Here is a 19,277-nt window from a genome sequence, read left to right on the forward strand (position 1 = left end):
TGGTGGAGAATGCGGGCAGCAAGGGTTGCAGGAACAAATTAACATGTGAACAGTCCTGCAATCCAGGGAAACAGATAGCCAAGTTTTGAATGTGTCTGGAATGAGTGTAATTTCCTTTTCTTTGCTGTCTCTTATTTTAAAGTGAGTGGGGAAATGTCCTTTAAATGCTGTGGTACAACAGCTTTACTCATGAGTGACTTAATTTGGGGAATGTGGCATTTGAAGGTGGCTCATGCCTGAACTTATTCTTTCTTATTCTTTGCATTTGGCTTTTGGTGTTGGAGATTTCTAAAGTGGTAGCCATGGAGGGAATAAAACGCTTTATGAGTCCAGTAGAGTGCCTATCGAAAATAGAGAAATGGTTGATTAAGAAAGGAAGGTGTGTGTGGGATGATGATTGTTTTAAGACAGATGACCCTATGAAAACCTTGGCTGAGGCCTATGCAGAATATTGCAAAGAGTGCAGGCCTTCCAAATCAAAGAAAAGTGCTGCAGCTGCTTGGGGCCTTTATAATGCATTTCAGGATTTGTCAGATTTGTTAGAGGAAGAATGCAAGAAAAGTCAGGAGGCAAGATGGAAGATGGAATTAATATTGATAATGGAAGAATGGCTATTGAAATTATTGGATCTAACAGGTTTGACGAGATGGATTAATCTATATGTTTATTTGGACTATGGCTATGATAATAAGATTATTATGGGATACTGATAATGGAAGAATGGCTACTGAAATTATTGGACTTAACAGGATTATTGATAATGGAAGAATGGTTACTGAATTTATTGGACTTAACAGGATTATTGAAGATGGAAGATGGAATTAACATTGATAATGGAACAATGGCTATTGAAATTATTGGACCTAACAGATTTGAATGAGATGGATTAATCGACATGTTTATTTGGAGAAAAATTGAAAGATATATCTCTCAAGGAACTGAAACCTCTCTTTGACTTTTTGTGGAAAGAATAAAGTAATGTTTATGAGATTTGATTTATTTATTTATTTATTTATTTAATTACGCTTTTAAACCGCCCTATAGCAACAAGCTCTCAGGGCGGTGTACAGCAAAATAAAACCACATTTAAAAACAAACAAGTGTGGATTAAAACATACAGTATAAAACATATTTAAAAACAAAATTAAAATACGAATAAAATAAAAATACAGTTACAGTTAAGTTTAAAATAAAATTAAATTTAAGTTTAAAATGCCTGGGCGAAGAGGTAGGTTTTTACCTGGCGCCGAAAAGATAACAAAGAAGGCGCCAGGCATATCTCATCTGGGAGGGCATTCCATAATTCGGGGGCCACCACTGAAAAGGCCCTAGATCTAATTGTTGTTCTCCGGGCCTCCCTATGGGTTGGGACCCGGAGAAGGCCCTTAGATGTCGAGCGCAGTGAACGGGTAGGTATATAGCAAGAGAGGCGTTCCATCAGATATTGCGGTCCGATGCCGTTAAGGGCTTTATAGGTAAGAACCAACACTTTGAATCTGGCCCGGAAACATATAGGTAGCCAGTGCAGTTGGGCCAGAATAGGTGTTATATGGTCGAATTTCTTCGTCCCAGTAAGAACTCTGGCCGCAGCATTCTGCACTAGCTGAAGTTTCCGAATCGTCTTCAAAGGTAACCCTACGTAGAGTGCATTACAGTAATCCAATCTAGAGGTTACCAGAGCGTGAATAACTGAGGCGAGGTTCTCCCTGTCCAGATAGGGTCGTAGTTGGGCTACCAGCCTAAGCTGGTAGAACGCATTCCGTGCCACCAAGGCTACCTGAGCCTCAAGTGACAGGAGCGGATCTAATAAGACCCCCAAACTACAGACCTGCTCCTTTAGGGGGAGTGTAACCCCATCCAGAGCAGGTCTGACATCAACCACCTGGGCAGAGTACCCCCCCACCAACAGCATCTCAGTCTTGTCAGGATTGAGTTTCAGTTTATTAGCTCTCATCCAGTCCATTATCGCGGCCAGGCAGCGGTTCAGTACATTGACAGCCTCACCTGAAGAAGATGAAAAGGAGAAGTAGAGCTGCGTATCATCAGCATATTGCTGAGAACGCACTCCAAAACTCCTGATGACCTCACCCAGCGGCTTCATATAGATATTAAAGAGCATGGGGGACAGAACTGAACCCTGCGGGACCCCATATTGGAGTACCCAGGGACTCGAGTAATGCTCCCCAAGCATCACCTTCTGGAGGCGATTCCCAAGATAGGAGTGCAGCCACTGCCAAGCAGTGCCTCCAATTCCCAAGTCCGTGAGTCGCCCCAGAAGGATACCATGGTCGATGGTATCAAAAGCCGCCGAGAGATCAAGGAGAACCAACAGAGTTACACTCCCTCTGTCTTTCTCCCGACAGAGGTCATCATACAGGGCGACCAAGGCCGTTTCTGTACCAAACCCCGGCCGAAAGCCGGATTGAAATGGGTCCAGATAATCAGTTTCATCCAAGAGAGCCTGGAGTTGGTGAGCGACCATGCGCTCTAGAATCTTGCCCAGGAATGGAACATTTGCTACTGGTCTATAGTTGTTAAAATTATCAGGGTCCAAGGAGGGCTTTTTTAGGAGCGGTCTCACCACTGCCTGTTTCAGGCAGAGTGGGACCACTCCCTCTCGTAAAGAGGCATTAATCACCTCCTTGGCCCAACCGGCTGTTCCATCCCTGCTAGCTTTTATTAGCCATGAGGGGCAAGGGTCCAGAGCAGAAGTGGTCGCCCGCACCTGTCCGAGCACCTTGTCCACATCCTCGAGCTGTACCAACTGAAACTCATCCAATAAAACCGGACAAGACTGTGTTCTGGACACCTCATTAGATTCAACTGCTACAATATTGGAGTCAAGGTCCCGGCGGATGTTAATGATCTTATCTTGGAAGTGCCTCGCAAACTCATTACAGTGGGCTATCGATGGTTGTATTGCATCCAGAGGACCAGAGTGTAGAAGTCCCCGGACAACTTTATAAAGTTCCGCTGGGCGGTTACAAGATGACTGAATAGAGGCAGCAAAGTACTGCTTCTTTGCTGCCCTCACCGCCTTCACATAACGTCTGGTAGAGGCCTTCACAAGAGCATAATTACAGCCGTCGGGAGTTCGCCTCCATTTGCACTCAAGCCGTCTCCTTTCTTGCTTCATCACTCTTAGCTCCGAGGTAAACCAAGGAGCCAATTGAGCTCTGCAACGGAGAGGGCGCACTGGGGCGATTGTGTCAACTGCCCGGGTCATTTCCGTATTCCACAGAGTGACCAGGGTTTCGACAGAATCGTCAGTTTTATCAGCCGGAAAATTCCCTAGAGCCCTTTGAAATCCCTCAGGATTCATTAGTCTCCGGGGACGGACCATCTTAATCGGTCCTCCACCCTTGCAGAGGGGAGAAGACAATGTGAGTCTAAATCTCAATAGGCAGTGATCTGTCCATGACAAAGGAATAGATGTAAGATTCCTCACTCCCAGATCACCATCCCCTAACCCAGTGGCAAAAATCAAGTCTAGAGTATGTCCTGACACATGCGTAGGGCCAGTAACAAATTGAAACAGCCCCATGGCTGTCATGGAGGTCATGAAGTCCTGAGCCGCTCCAGACAAAGCAGCCTCGGCATGGATGTTGAGATCCCCCAATACCAAAAGCTTGGGGGATCGCAACACCAAATCTGAGACCACCTCCGTCAGCTCAGTTAGGGAAGCTGTTGGGCAGCAGGGTGGACGGTACACCAACAGTATTCCCAGTCTGTCTCGCTGACCCAACGCAATGTGCAGACACTCCAGGCCATTAGCCACCTGGATAGGGTGCCTAACAAGAGGAATGGAACTTTTATAGACCACAGCGATTCCCCCTCCCCGACCCTCGGATCTACCCAGATGCTGGACCGAATATCCAGGTGGGCACAACTGGGAGAGATTAATATCTCCCAGATCGCTCACCCAGGTTTCGGTAATACATGCCAGATCGGCCGCCTCATCCATAATTAAATCATGGATGAGGGAGGTTTTATTATTTACCGATCTGGCATTAAGAAGCAGCAACTGGAGATCCGAGGGTTGGCTGATAAGACTACCAGCAATCCTGTGGGTGTGAGGAGGACCGGAACACGGCACAGCCACCAGTTGTCTGGGTCGAGTTCCCCTTAACTGGCATGTCTTCCTCACAGCGCCATACCTCCCATTACCCGTCACTGCACTGATTGGGGCCCCCTCTGGTCCTCCCTCCCACAACACTATCCTCTCGCCCAGGCACATAATAAAAATAAAATAAATAACAAAGCACATGCTTTATACACAATCACACACTCATTCATACAGCCACACAAACATCCAAATAGCACAGCTATTATTATTGATGATTAATTAAGATAACTACTGGAGGAAAGTGATTTTATAATATAATTTAGGAGACAGGATTGTTATATATTGTAGACTTATAACTGATCTGCGACAAATCGGAAGTCAACATTTTATTTTATTGTTTAATTATTTTGTTTTGTTTTGTTTTTTGTCTTTGAAAATTTGAATAAAAATTAATGATAAAAAAAAAGAAAAGTCAGGAGGCAAGGAGTAAGTTGGAACAGGCAGAGGAAGCCTTTGAAAAAGAGTGTTTGGAGTTAAAAGAAAAGGGGGGAAATGATTGTGAGGGTTTGAATGAGAAATTTGAAATAGAGCGCCTCCATTTGACTGAGGCACTGGAAATGGAACGAGAGATTTTTGCCAGAGAGAAAAGTAATTTGAATGAGGCACTGGAAAAAGGAAGAGAGGCTTTTGAAAGGGAATGGGTAGATTTGAATGAAGGATGGAGAAATGATTGTGACAATTTTGACCGTGAATGAATGAATATGGTAGCAGAAAAAATCAGGTGGGCTTCTTCTTTAAGACAAATGGAGAAGGAGAGAGATGATGCATTAATTCAGGCTGAAATAGCTCGTAAGGAGTTGAAAAAAGAAAAGGATGAATGTACCAGAACAAAATTAACAGCTGAACACTTGGTGGTTAGAGCACTAGAGCAATGGTTGAATGTTAGCCATGATGAGTGCAAAGCTCAAATTAAAGAACTGGAAAGACAGTTGCAGGTTCGGACTTCCCGGAAGGAGTGCTGGCTGGTGATTGTCTCTGAGTGAGCTCTATCTCAGAGGAAGCTTATTTCAGTTAAAAGCCAGTCAAGAGGAATTTTTGACTGGCATAAATGTTCTCCAAGATAAAAGGGGAACCGAAGAGATTATCCACGGAACTCCGTCGAGCTGTAGATTGCTAGATTTGATCAGGAATCTCCCTGAGATAAGAAGGCTTTTCTAGCAGCGGAAGACTGAGTCTGGATTTCCAACAGGCTGTGCTGAAAGTAAGCGAGACTTTTTTTCTTTCTCTTTTAAAAACGTTTTTAACGAGCTAGCCTCCTTCTGTCTAAATCTTATCAACTAACTTAAATTACTATCGTAAAAGAGACTTGTTTACGAATCGGCAACTCAGAAACTTGGGTGAGTCACACTTTTTTCGTATTATACAAAGCTAAGGAAGAAGGGAGCAATTCAAAGAACCTGCTTTATTTTTTATGACAAAAAGCTGGCTTAAAGCTGGAATTACAAAGAGTAAACGGATAAGAGGCAACTTATTAGATAAGATGATTTGATTATTTGAAGGAAATATATCTGAGAATATATTTTTTTATTTTGGATTAAAAAAAATTTTTTTGTACGAATCTGCTGTTCGTGTATCTTACTAACTGCTGGATGCTGAGAACTGGATTTGTTTTACATTCCTGAATGTGCTGGAGATAAGAACTGTGTTGGTTAAACAGGCCTGGAATATTAACTTTTTTGTTGCTGGGAGAAAAGAAACTGTTTGCCTCTACATTTGCTAATAATAGAAAAGGTTTTTTTTTTTTCAAGAATGACAACTAGGAAAACAGCCAAAGTTTTGGAGCGAAGAGTTTCAATTGATACACAGGAAGGGATGGACATGTTCCAGAAAATTATGGAGGGATTTAGTGATTTTAAACAAGAGTTGAAACAAGAGATGAAACAGGACAGACAACAACTTAAAGATGAATTTTGCAATATGAAAAAGGATTTTAAAGATTTACAAGATCATATTAAAACAGAAGTGGGTGAGATTAAAAATAACATTGGGCAATTAACACAGGATGTAAAAAATGTTAAATATAAGGTGCAAACCTTAGAGAATAGAATAGATATTACAAATATGGAATTGGAAAAAAATTTGGACTATATTGCTGTTATGGAACTTAGAGATAAAGAACATTGCTTGAGATTCCGTGCAATTCCTGAGGAAACAGGTGAAGATATCAGAGAGAAAATTGTTAATGTTTTGGCAAAATCCTTCGACAGGAACGAAGATCAGATGGAATTTGAAATAGACAAAGTTTATAGAATTAATTCCAGATATGCAACAATAAAAAAAATCCCAAGAGATGTGCTTGTTTATTTTTTAAAAAAGAGGACCAGAGATATGGTTTTGCAACATCATTTTAACAATGTCTTCAAAATTGACGGTAAAGAAATACAGGTCATGAAGGAAATTCCTGTTAGGCTTCTACGTAAGAGAAAAGATTACGCTTTCTTCACAGAAAAACTTAAACAATGTAAAATTCAATTTAGATGGGCCAGAGGGAGTGATTTTTACATTTAGACAACAGAAGTATCGATTAAATACTGTTCAAAAAGCAAGGGATTTCTTGAGAAAAGCTTCAAAAGACATGGAAGAAGATAAACTCAAAGATATGGATATAATTCCTGTGAAACAAAGTCAACAGAAACAGGTAGAGGAAGAAAAGGATGATGATGGATCAAAGGGAGCAACAGGCACAGACTTTTCTAAAATATATGCTTAAAAATGGATTACAAATATCTAACTTGGAATATAAATGGAGCTAATTCGTCGCAGAAGAGAAAGAAAGTATTTCATTATTTGAAAAAATTAAAATTGGATATAATTTGTTTACAAGAAACTCATATTAAGAAGAAAGATTCTAAATATTTAATTTGTAAAAAATTGGGTGAAGAATTTATTTCAGCAGGATTAAAAAAAAAATGGTGTGGTTCTTTATATTAATTCACAATTGTCTCCTAAATTGATATTATTGGATGATAGTGGCAGATTTGTGGGAGTTGAAATCACCATTCAGGGTACAAAAATTTTGATAGTGGGCATTTATGCTCCTAATGAAGATAAAACAAGGTTTTATACTAGACTTATGGAAAAACTATCAGAGTTTGCATATGATCATTGGTGTGTCATGGGTGATTGGAATGGGGTAATTTCACCAAAAATGGATAGACTTTCTGAGAAAAATATTAAAGAGACACAGGGCAAATTGCCGAAGATCTGTTTCGAATTGATGGAAAATTTAGAATTGGTGGATGCTTGGAGATATATAAATGACAATGCAAAGGAATTTACTTACTTTTCAGAAAGACATAAAACATTTTCGAGGATTGATATGATTTGGATGTCTAAAAATTTAGTGAAAGATATTTCCAAGATGGATGTGTTACCAAAAACCTTTTCGGATCATAATCCAGTGATATTGACTTTAAAAAAAAAATCTTGGATTTAGATGGAGACTAAATGAATCTTTATTACAGAATGATAAAATAGTGCAAGAATGTAAGAAGAAATTAAAAGAGTTTTTTGAACACAATTTACATAAAGGAACAGATGAAAATATTGTTTGGGATACAAGTAAAGCATTTATGAGGGGATATTTTATTAAATGTAATTCTGAATTAAAAAAGAAGAAACAACAGAAAATGCAATTGATCTTGGAAGAAATAAAACAAAAAGAGGAAGAATTGAAAAAGAATCCAACTAAAGCATCTACTGTAAATCAAATTAAAATGTTACAGAAACAAGTGTCAATGTTGACAGTTAGAGAAATTGAAAGGAAATTAAATTTTGCTAAACAAAGGACTTTTGAATTTGCAAATAAACCGGGGAAATTGCTAGCATATAAATTAAGAAAAGAACGACAAAAAAATCTTATTTTAAAGATACAAGAAGGAGATGAGATGTTGACAGACAATTTAAAAATCCAAAGGGTTTTCCATCAATATTATTCAGCTTTGTACAAGTGTCAGGAAATTCCCTCAGAAAAAATAGAAGAGTATATACCCAAACAGAATTTGCCCCAAATTACAGATCTTCAGAGACAAGTTATTAATGGTCCTATTACGTCAAGAGAAATATCTGAGGCTATAAGTAAAATTAAATTAGGAAAGGCGCCAGGACCGGATGGACTATCAGCAATGTATTACAAATGCTTGGAGGAGGAACTTTTACTACCTTTACAGTATACAATGAATTCTATTTTACAAGAGGGGAAGATACCGGATAGTTGGAAAAATGCCAATATAACATTAATACCTAAAGAGGAGCAGGATTTAACTAAAACAAAAAATTATCGGCCAATATCTTTACTGAATAATGACTATAAAATTTTTACAATGATTTTGGCTGAAAGAATGAAAATAATATTGCAACAATTTATTCAGGAAGATCAAGCGGGGTTTTTACCTAAAAGACAATTACGTGATAACATCAGGAATGTTTTGAATGTGTTGGAATATCTAGAACAACGAAATGACATACAAGCTGCTTTGATTTTCTTGGATGCTGAGAAAGCATTTGATAATTTGAATTGGAAATTTATGTTTAAGGTTCTAGAGCAAATGGACTTTGGAGATAATTTTATAAAATGGATCAGATCGATTTATACATCACAGAAGGCACAGATAATTGTCAATGGGGATTTAACGGACTCATGTGAAATACAAAAGGGTACAAGACAGGGATGTCCATTGTCCCCCCTTCTATTTATTCTGGTTTTAGAAGTGCTGCTTAGAGACATAAGGCAAGACAAAAGGATTTCGGGAATAAAGATAAAAAAAGAGGAATATAAATTGAGAGCATTTGCTGATGACTTGATAATTGTATTAGAAAATCCCTTGGAAGGAATCAAAGTATTGATGGATAAATTAGAAGAATTTGGACCATTAGCAGGATTTAAGATCAATAATCAAAAAACGAAGATGCTGGTGAAAAAATTATCTTTAAGAGATCAAAAAGAGTTAATGGAGAAGATAGATTTTAAAATAGAAGAAAAGGTGAAATATTTAGGTATCATTATGACAAATAAAAATTCAAAGTTGTTTCATAATAATTATGAAAAACTATGGACAGAGATTAAGAAAGATTTGTTAAAATGGGATAAATTACAGTTGTCATTAATGGGTAGAATATCTGTAATAAAAATGAATGTATTGCCGAGAATGATGTTTCTATTTCAAACAATACCTGTCATATCCTCTGATCTACCTTTCAAACAATGGCAAAAAGATATTTCTAAATTTGTTTGGCAGGGGAAAAAACCAAGAGTTAAATTTAAATTATTACAAGACGCCAAAGAAAGAGGAGGGCTGGGATTACCAAATTTGAGACTTTATTTTGCTGCTTGTTGCTTAGTCTGGATAAAGGAATGGATTCTATTGAGGAATAAAAGATTATTGGATTTGGAGGGTCACAACCTGAAGTGGGGATGGCATGGATATCTATGGTATGATAAAGTAAAAGTTAATGTGGATTTTAATAATCATTTTATAAGACGTCCTTTGTTGAATATATGGAATAAATACAAAACAAGGTTTTTTTTCGAAAATACCACTATGTGTTTCAAGTCAAGAAGCATTTTATAGAAGAGAAATGGCTGGAAAAGAGAAATTGTTAACTTACCAAGAACTATTAGAAAATGTGCATGGTGAATATATAATGAAAGAGAGAGAACAACTAATAAAGGAAGGATATAGTTCACAATGGTTTGCCTATTTACAATTGTTAGAAAGATTTAAAATGGACAAGAAAATGTATGGGTTTGAAATAAATAAATCTGATTTTGAAATAGGTTTGTGTACAAATGATGAATGCATAATTGCAAAAATGTATAAATTTTTATTAAAAATGGACATGGAAGAAGAACAAGTAAAAGAGTGTATGGTTAAGTGGGCAAAAAAATTTGGTTATAATATACAAATGGATCAATGGGAAAATATGTGGAAAAAAGGTTTGAAATTTACATTATGCTATAATCTTAAAGAAAATTTTTATAAAATGATGTATCGTTGGTATATGACTCCAGAAAAGTTGTCAAAAATGTATAGTAATGTTTCTAATGTATGTTGGAAATGTAAACAACAAGAAGGATCTTTTTATCATATGTGGTGGTTGTGTAAACAGGCAAAATTATTTTGGGCACAGATAGGTAGGATGATGCAAAAAATCTTAAAGATAAATATTCAGTCAAAACCAGAATTTTTTTTATTGGGTTTTACGGATAAACAAATAGAAAAGAAATATGGAAGAATAATGTTATATATGATTACGGCAGCAAGATTACTATATGCACAAAAGTGGAAAATGGAATCGACACCAACAATGGAAGAATGGCTATTGAAATTAATGGAATTAGTTGAGATGGACAAATTGACATGCCTTATTAGAGAAAAAACGACAGACACATTTCTTAAGGAATGGAAGCCTCTTTTGGACTTTTTGTTGAAAGAAAAAAATGAAACGATGATAATGGGATTTGACGATTAATTAAGATAGACTTTGGAAAAAAGTGAATTTCGTATGTTCTAGGAGACAGGTTTGATATATATTATATACTTATAGCTGATCTGTAACAAATCGGAAGTCAGGTTTTTCTTTTTATTTTATTTATTTTCTGTTGTATTGTTTTTGTTGTATTTGTATTTGTTTTTATAAAAAATTGAATAATAAAAAAATTATTATAAAAAAAAGAAAGACAGTTGCAGGTTCAACAGGGACTGGTGGCCACAGTCATGCATGTTTCAGGTGATGGTGATGAGGAATGGGGCCTTCCACACTCTCTTCCCTCCCTCCCGGAAGAGGCTGTATCATCTGCTCCTTTAAATCCTGAATGGAAGGAGTCACAGGTAGTTGCACCCATTATAGTGAAAAATGTGGTGGAAGCCACTGGGATGGGACCAGCTCGTAATAAAATTGTCCAAGAGATTGTACGTTGGTCCCCTCCCCAGGCAAAGGCAGTGGCTGATAGTCTGGGTCCTCTGAACAAGGACACAGCTTTGACGTGGTTAACTAGGGCAGATGAAATGTATTCTACTGCTGATGCTCAAGATTTAATGCAAGTGGCAAGATATTGTGCCACGGAGCAGGATGCAGCGTCCATTGAGGCAACATTCAGAATGGGGAATGCAAGACATGTGTATGATTGGATGAGAATTGTGATTAAGGCTGTGTTGCCAGGGATGAATGTGTTAAAGGCATATGTTATGGAGAGTCAAGGTGTAGGGGAAAGCCCAGAGGTTTATGTGAATCGGAAGAAATTCCTTGCACGTTTATCAGAGCATGTCAGGCTTCGGGACGATGGCCAGTATGAGTATAATGACAGAGAATTTCTGGAAGCTGTACACATGGGGTTAAATGCTCAAACGAAGTTAGCAATAGGGAGAATGGATCTTGAAGGTGTTACTTGGCGAGAATTGAGTGTGGCTATTTCACAAGTCTCTGAGCTCCTTCGAGAGGTTGGAGGGGGGCGAAAAGCTGCCACTACACCGAAGAAGATTCAGCTCGAGCCAATTCAAACTGTCCAGAGCTTGGAAAAGTTACTTTTTTGAACTACAACTCCCATCAGCCCCAGCCAGCATGGCGCTGGCTGGGGCTGATGGGAGTTGTAGTTCAAAAAAGTAACTTTTCCAAGCTCTGAAACTGTCACATATACCAATCAGGGGCCTCATTCATCTGTTGTACCCAACGCAAATCTGGGGGCCCAGGGAAGAGGAAACTATCGCCCTTTCTTGGCCCCTGGTTCCAATCGGGGTAATTTCACATCAACGGGGGGAGACAGGAGATCTGGGTTCAATAACTCCAGCAACAATCACAGCAACTTTTCTCCCTCCCATCAAGGCCCTACTCAAACCCGACAGGGGAATGAACTGGTGGGTTTTGGGGATCCCTTCCGTAATCAGCTTTGGTCCATGCTTAGAAATTTGGGAGAAAATATGGATCAATTTCACAAGCAACCCACTGAAGTTTTGCTGAATGCTTTAAACAAGAGAGCACAGACACAGGCTCCCTCCCCCTCTGCTTCTGTTCCCCCCCTACTGCCCCCCTTGCTCCCACTGCTCCTATCCAGCTTCGCTCAGAAGAGCAGAGACAGGCCATACAAGATGTTCATGATCGAACCTAGGGCTGCCTAGTTCCTGCTGCTCCAGTCACAACTGTGTCAATGTTAGCGCCAGCTTTGTGGGGCAGAATGAATGTGGAGGCCACCACTTGGGAACTGGGAACAGTGGCCAGAAAACCAGGCTTGGGTTTTTCGAATGAATCCAGCCTGCAAAAACCAGAGGTCTTTGGTACAAATTCTGTAGCTACGGGGGGAGGCGATTCTCTCCTAAAACAGGGTGTCATGGATCACAGTGCAAGACCTTCTTTGGCACAAAAGGAAAAAGAAACAGTTGAAACCAGGAGGGCTCCTGTCTTTGAGCAAAGTCCTATTAATGTTCTTAAAGGGGAACATACAAAAGCATCTTCTGAAAGTGCAGGCCCTTGCTTAAATGCTTCAGAGTTGCTTGAAAACACACAAGATGTGCCCACTTCCATGGAAAAAAATACTGATTTGAATGCTTCCCTTGGGTCTACTACACCACAGTCTCTTGCTAATGAACATTCTTTTCCTGAGGAACAATCTCTTGCTGGCAAACAGCCTTTGGATCAAAACAAGACTCAAAGTATAGAGCTTCTAGCTTCAGGAAGAGTCTATCCAGACATTGAATTTACTTTGAAAATTAATACAATTTGGCTTCCAAAACAGCAGCTGGTTTCTGATGCCATCTGCATGCAAATGGACAAGTTGCAAAGCCCTGATTCCAACAGGGAGTTGCTTTCTTCATTGTCACACTTTGTGTGTGCAAATTCAGGCACTGATGCAAATGTGTTATTGCATGCAGTCCTTGATAAGTTGAGTAACAAGGAACCCAGAGCAATTGATCTGCAAACAGGGTGTTCACTGGTGAAACTCCCTGACATGGTACAAATGGAAGCACAATTGTATTTGGAATGTTATACGCTGGTGCTACTAACTGTGCTTTGTTTTGCATCTGCAGCAAGAGAAATCCAAAAGAGGAAGATCCCACATGTATCAGAATTAAGCACAAAATTAGGGAAAGGAATCTCAGATTCAATTGCATTACACAGAAAAGATTTGGACACAAAAGCAGCAAAGGATCCTGTAAGCAAATCCAAGTCTAAGAAATGGGAAGATGCGGGTAAGCCAATAGAGTCCAATGGTTACAGACATTGGATGAACCATGGTAAGAAACAGGGAAAGTGCATTCAGACAGTGGACAGACAAAGACATGAGGATAAGACTTACAGAGACACTGACAAAGATGCCTGCAGGACTAAATATTTTCTTTGGGCCTCACTGAAGGTACAAGTTCTTGTAGCCAAGCAGTGGAAGGACAAACCACCTGATGTGCTTTCTCCCTCCAGTTCTAGTTGTGTGCATGCATCCCAAATTCAGGACTTCATTGCCCAAGATGTACAGTAATATGGTATTCTTCAATGGGCACAGTTTAAATGGTGCAATATGCATGTTTTGTTTTTTTTCTTTCCCAGGGTTGCAATTGTTCAGGGTTTTTTAAAGAAATTTGCTCTGCTGGTCCAAGCAAGTGATTAAAGAAGAAAGAATATGGAGGAACAAGGGTAGTTTTAAGACTGAAGCATACAGGATGTAGGCAGAAGGTTTTGAGATACATAGGAAAAAAATGGGAGGGGGAGGGAAAAGAATAATTTCTGTGTTATTTTCTTAAAGCACCAGAACATGCCCACTATCCTGTTGATGATATGTGGAATCTTAGGAGCACGTGCAGAGTGGAAAGCAGGTGTCCTGGAGAATACTGGCATCGAGCCCATCCCCACAAATGCTTGGATCTGTTATCAGGACCCAGAGGTGGAGATGGCCTGTCGATTTCCAGGGTTACTAAGTAATGCTTCCAGGAGAACAGTTGGAAAAAGATATCCTCCATCAGCTACCTGTCTCACAGAGTGCAGCTTGTGAGGAGTCACGATTAATTAAATGCACCAAAGGTCCCCAGAAGCAGCAAGTTCATTTTTGCCATGATTCTTCTGTTGACACCAAGATTTCTTGCACCCCACGATTTGGTGAAATGTCCCAAGGCAGCGACATGATACATGAAGAATTTTGCAACATTTTATGGATTTCTCTGGTCACTTGGGGGGAGGAATCACCTTTACACTTCCAGATTTTTATGGCAAGTGCCAAGAAAAGAAGAACCACTGATGAACTGGCTCTTGTCCTGATTTCATCAAAAGGGCAAGAATATCCCAGAACTATAACGCACTGGAAAAGGTTCAATGGCCTTATGGATGTGACCAAAATACATACTGTTGGTCCTCCAGACTGGATAATGCCAATCCAGGAAAAGTACTGCCATTATGGACAATATCATATTCCTTTTAAGTCATTAGGTTATGTTTCTATTATTGAGAAATATAGCACACCAGGGTCTTATAGGTTGGAAGTAGGTTTGTCATTTAAGAAAATCATAATATTGAATCCTCTTATTGAAAAGGTAAATGAATTAAGCCATTTGAGAAGCCCTCCTGTTGGATCTCATGTGATTAAATTGAACCACCCCCAGCAATTATTGATAAAACCAGGGACTGCACTTAAGGAAGTGGTAGTCTCACTTGAGAAATTAAATATTGCAAAGGAATTCCCTGTCTGTGCATCCTATTTAGAGATGAGCAATAGGGGATGGGATAATTGGGTTAAATTATGGGATGGAGAGAATGGGAAGAGAAATAAGCGGGATTTGTCAGGGTGGCTGGGAACTGGAGCTGCGTTTCTAGATGCTACCAATATTGAAATATTAGCCAACAAATTACATTATACCACTGAAGAAATAAGTAAAATGACAGAACCTATCAACAGGGCGCTGGATAAGGCTACCGAAACTCCTAAAATTATAGCAAGCTTACTCCCAATGTGGGAACAGGGAATGGAAAAAGATAATCATGACATGGTAAACTCCATGCAGTCCTTACAACAGAATATTTCCTTGGCCATTACATGCACCCAAATGCAGAATTGGGCCCATACAGTGGCTTTGGAACTTATTCACATGACAGATAGTGGGTTCATACCCAGGGAAATTAGGTCCTTAATTCGACATCAGGTGTCCAAGGGCGAAAGAAAATTGGAAGACTGGTGGAGCCTTGTCAATGCCACATATGATAGGCAAAATCATGCATTAAGATTGTTTATTGTAATGGTAGAAGCATCTGAAATTATTACTGTTTATCCTGTAATTCCATTGGGAATCACTGTAGATCAAGATTTAGTTCTTTATGCCCAGGAAGTGCACCAGTGGGCTATAATTAAGCATGCAAGATGGGTAACAATTAATGTGAAAGAATGTCAACACCATAAGAATCTAGGATTTGTTTGTGAAGATGATAGTTTGGAATCCCATCAAGATTGCTTTTCTCTCAAAATGATTAATGTATCTTATTGCTCTTTCATGCTAAGAAATGAATCAAGTTCAACTATTGTATATTCTGGACATGGGTGCGTGTGCCTTAGAACATTTTGTGATTATGTTGTTGTTGATAAGTATTATATACAACCTATGCTAAGATATATCAATAGATGCTTTTGTGGTATTGAGGAAATAGTAGGATGTGATTTTTCATTTAAAGTCCCTGTATGGACCATCCAGAGAATATTAGTTAATCCAGATTTGTTTCAACACCTCAAACCCATTGCATTAGGTTACGGCCTAGCCGATCTCCAGAAGTTACTTTCTCATCCTATGTTACAGAAACAATTAGAAGCAGTTAAACAAATGGGAGAGCAAGCTACACTCCAGATAACACATGATCGTCATGCAATCACTAATATCGCAGCTAAGATTAAAAAGATAGGGGAACACAGATGGTGGGATTCTCTCTTTGGCTGGGGAGAAGGCGCCAAAGGAGGTTTAACCCTTATAATGCACCCCATTGTGGTGATTTTGATATTTCAAATAATTCTGGTCTTCGTCTTAATGGCCCTTGTAATATGGATCCGATCCCAAATGGCACACATATACCAGAGGGAAGTAAGCATTAGAGCCAGGGGCAAGACTAAGAAGTCTAAGGTGTGAGAAGACATCTGAATAAGTATATACAGATGCTTTCCAAGGGGGGGAGATTGTTACGAGGCAGGGCCATGGAGCCTGCTAAACTACAATTCCCACCCCACACCCCACACCTAATGGTATGGCTGGTGATGCTTTCCCACGAGGTTTTGTGCGAAGAGTAACAAGGGCAGAAATTAAGATACAAAACTAAAGCTACAGCATAAATGTTCTGCATAATTGTTATCTTGTCCTTTGGCAACTTTCCCTCACCCACAGTGAATCCCATTGTTTGTTAGGAGCCTTAGTTTTCAGGGTCAGTTAGAGATACACACACACATACACAACATCACCAGACTTTCATACCCTCCTTGGCAGGAGGGGGAGAGAGGAAAAAAAGTATTTTAAAATCGAGGCTTGAAGGTAGAAAAGGAGGGAGGAGAGGAAGAAAGAGAAAAGGGGGGCTGAGGAACATCAGAGCTCCGACACACGTGTACTACGCTCTCAAGGAACGCATCAAGGACTGCAGGGACAGAACCGGGGAGATTCTGGGTCTCGGTGCAAAACCTTGAGACCAGGAGATTCCTTCCTGGTTTTGGATCAGAGCTCTTCCACATAGCTTCAGCTGTATTCAACCGCCCCTTCCGGGCATAGGATAGGTAATCTTTCCCACCTTTCACCTCTTATAGTAATAAGGTCCTCTGATTTCTTTAGTTTAAAGTTATGAATGGGTTAGGATATTAATGATTAATGCAGCCATGCACCCAAGTAATTCTGTAATGCTTTCCTACTCTTTCTCTCAATAAAATCAAGCTTTGCTTTATTTTGGGTTTGGACCTGCATTTCTTGGGTTAAATATATACACCATTTAAGCACATTTCAGGGCAAAGCGCTTGTTTTATCCCTAGCAAAAGATCCCCTCCTCTCAAGGAGATGTGTTTCATGGGACATGAGGGTGGCAAATGCACACACTCAGGTTCCCAAGAGCACATGTCGTAACAGTAGCCCCAATCTCCAGAAATTTGTTTAATCCACTTTTAAACTCACCATTCTAAGCTGGTGGCCACCGCCCCATCCTGTGCCAGTGAGTTGCACAGATTCTGTGCTGCACAAAGAAATTATTATTTTGCCTCTCCTGAATCTCCTGCTGTTCAGCCTAGGGTTGCAAGGTTCAGGGCCTGAGACTGATCCTGTCTCTTTAGGAGAAGAGAAAGTCAGCCAAGTGCAGGTGTTCTTGCAGCACTGTAATGGGAAAAACCACAAGGTGGATTCTCCCTTCCTCCTGCACAACTTGTAAAGATACAGAAGACCTCTTGGAGGCCGGGCCTGGCAACCCTAGTTCAACCTCATGGAGTCTGGGAGGGAGGGGAAGCCTCTATTTGCTTCAGCCAGCTCCAGGCTGAAGCCCTCCAGATGTTTGTGGACTACAAATGCCATCAACAAAGTCTGGACAGCACCAAGTTAAGAAAAGCTGATCTGCTTTATCCACACCATGCATCATTTCTATCATCCCCCCCCCCAACTAAAACATTCCTAATATTTTTGCCTTTCCTTGCAGGGAAAGTATTCCAGCCCTCATAGGTATTGCCGGGGGGGGGGGGAGACCCACCACCTTTTCCCAGTTCTGCAATGTACTGTATCCATGTTTTGTCTCCAGGGCTGACTTCAGACCACAGGGCTCCCAGAGTGACTTACAAATATTGACGCAATTATATAGCAGGGGCAGGGAACTTCTCTCAGATCGAGGGCCACATCCCCTTCTGCCCAACCTAGCGGGGTCCACACTCCAGCCAAAGGTAGGACCAGACGCAAAAGCAGGCCAAACAATGGATGTAAATTATTCCTTTGCACACTAAGCTAGTCTCTATATACACCTGCACACCACTCTTTATCTTCCATCCAAGCAGCCAAGAGGCATTATCACCTTTCAAGGCCATATTTGTCGGGAGAGAGACAGGGGAAGTGTGACTCTGTTGATTCTCCTTGATCTCTCAGCGGCTTTCGATACCATCGACCATGGTATCCTTCTGGGGAGACTGGCTGAGTTGGGAGTGGGAGGTACTGCATTGCGGTGGTTCCGCTCCTACTTGGCAGGTCACCTCCAGAAGGTGGTGCTTGGGGAACATTACTCGGCACCCTGGACTCTCCAGTATGGGGTTCCGCAGGGGTCAGTTCTGTCCCCCATGCTGTTCAACATCTACATGAAACCGCTGGGTGCAGTCATCCGGAGCTTTGGAGTGTGTTGCCATCAGTATGCTGATGACACACAGCTCTACTTCTCCTTTTCATCTTCTTCAGGTGAGGCTGTCAATGTGCTGAACTGGTGCCTGGCTGCGACAATGGACTGGATGAGGCCTAATAAACTGAGGCTCAATCCAGACAAGACTGAGATGCTGTTAGTGGGTGGTTCTTCTGAGCGGATGGTGGATGTCCAACCTGTTCTGGATGGGGTTGCACTCCCCGAAGGAGCAGGTTCGTAGCTTGGGGGTTCTCCTAGAACCATCTCTGTCACTTGAGGCTCAGGTAGCCTTGGTGGCACAGAGTGCTGTTACAACAGGACCTTGAGCTTCCTCATGAGCATAGCTCCCTAGAAATGCAAGTTCCCCTATTGAGAGTGCAGCAGGATCTTTTGCTGGAGTTACACGCACGTCACCCCCAGAGCATGTGTAATTTTACCCTTAACCCAATAACGCATACACTGAAAGTAAAATAAAGAGTGGTTTTATTAAGAGAAGGAACAAGGAAAAATATTGCAGTTTACAATTGCAGTTAACAATGAGTAGTTTTCTAACTATTATTCATTCATTCATTCAGCAACACTGGATAGACTAAAGCAAAGAGACTAGCCCTATAAACACTTTCACATTAAGATCACCCACACAGAAAGAAAGAAAAAGGCCCAGATAGTTGCATATACCTTTCCTGGAGAGTTGCTGCAAGCCTAAAACTGAGAGAGACCTTTCATATCTAGTCCAATGAGCAAAAGCTCCGCCCTTTGTAACCAGCGCCAGATTTGAAAGTTCTTACCCAAATCCATAGCTCTGAAATTGTCCCAATGATACTAGAGTGCGTTGCTGGAGCCCTCCAGAAGA

Source organism: Rhineura floridana, chromosome 1 (genome assembly GCF_030035675.1).
Source record: "Rhineura floridana isolate rRhiFlo1 chromosome 1, rRhiFlo1.hap2, whole genome shotgun sequence".
Classification (NCBI taxonomy): Eukaryota; Metazoa; Chordata; class Lepidosauria; order Squamata; family Rhineuridae; genus Rhineura; species Rhineura floridana.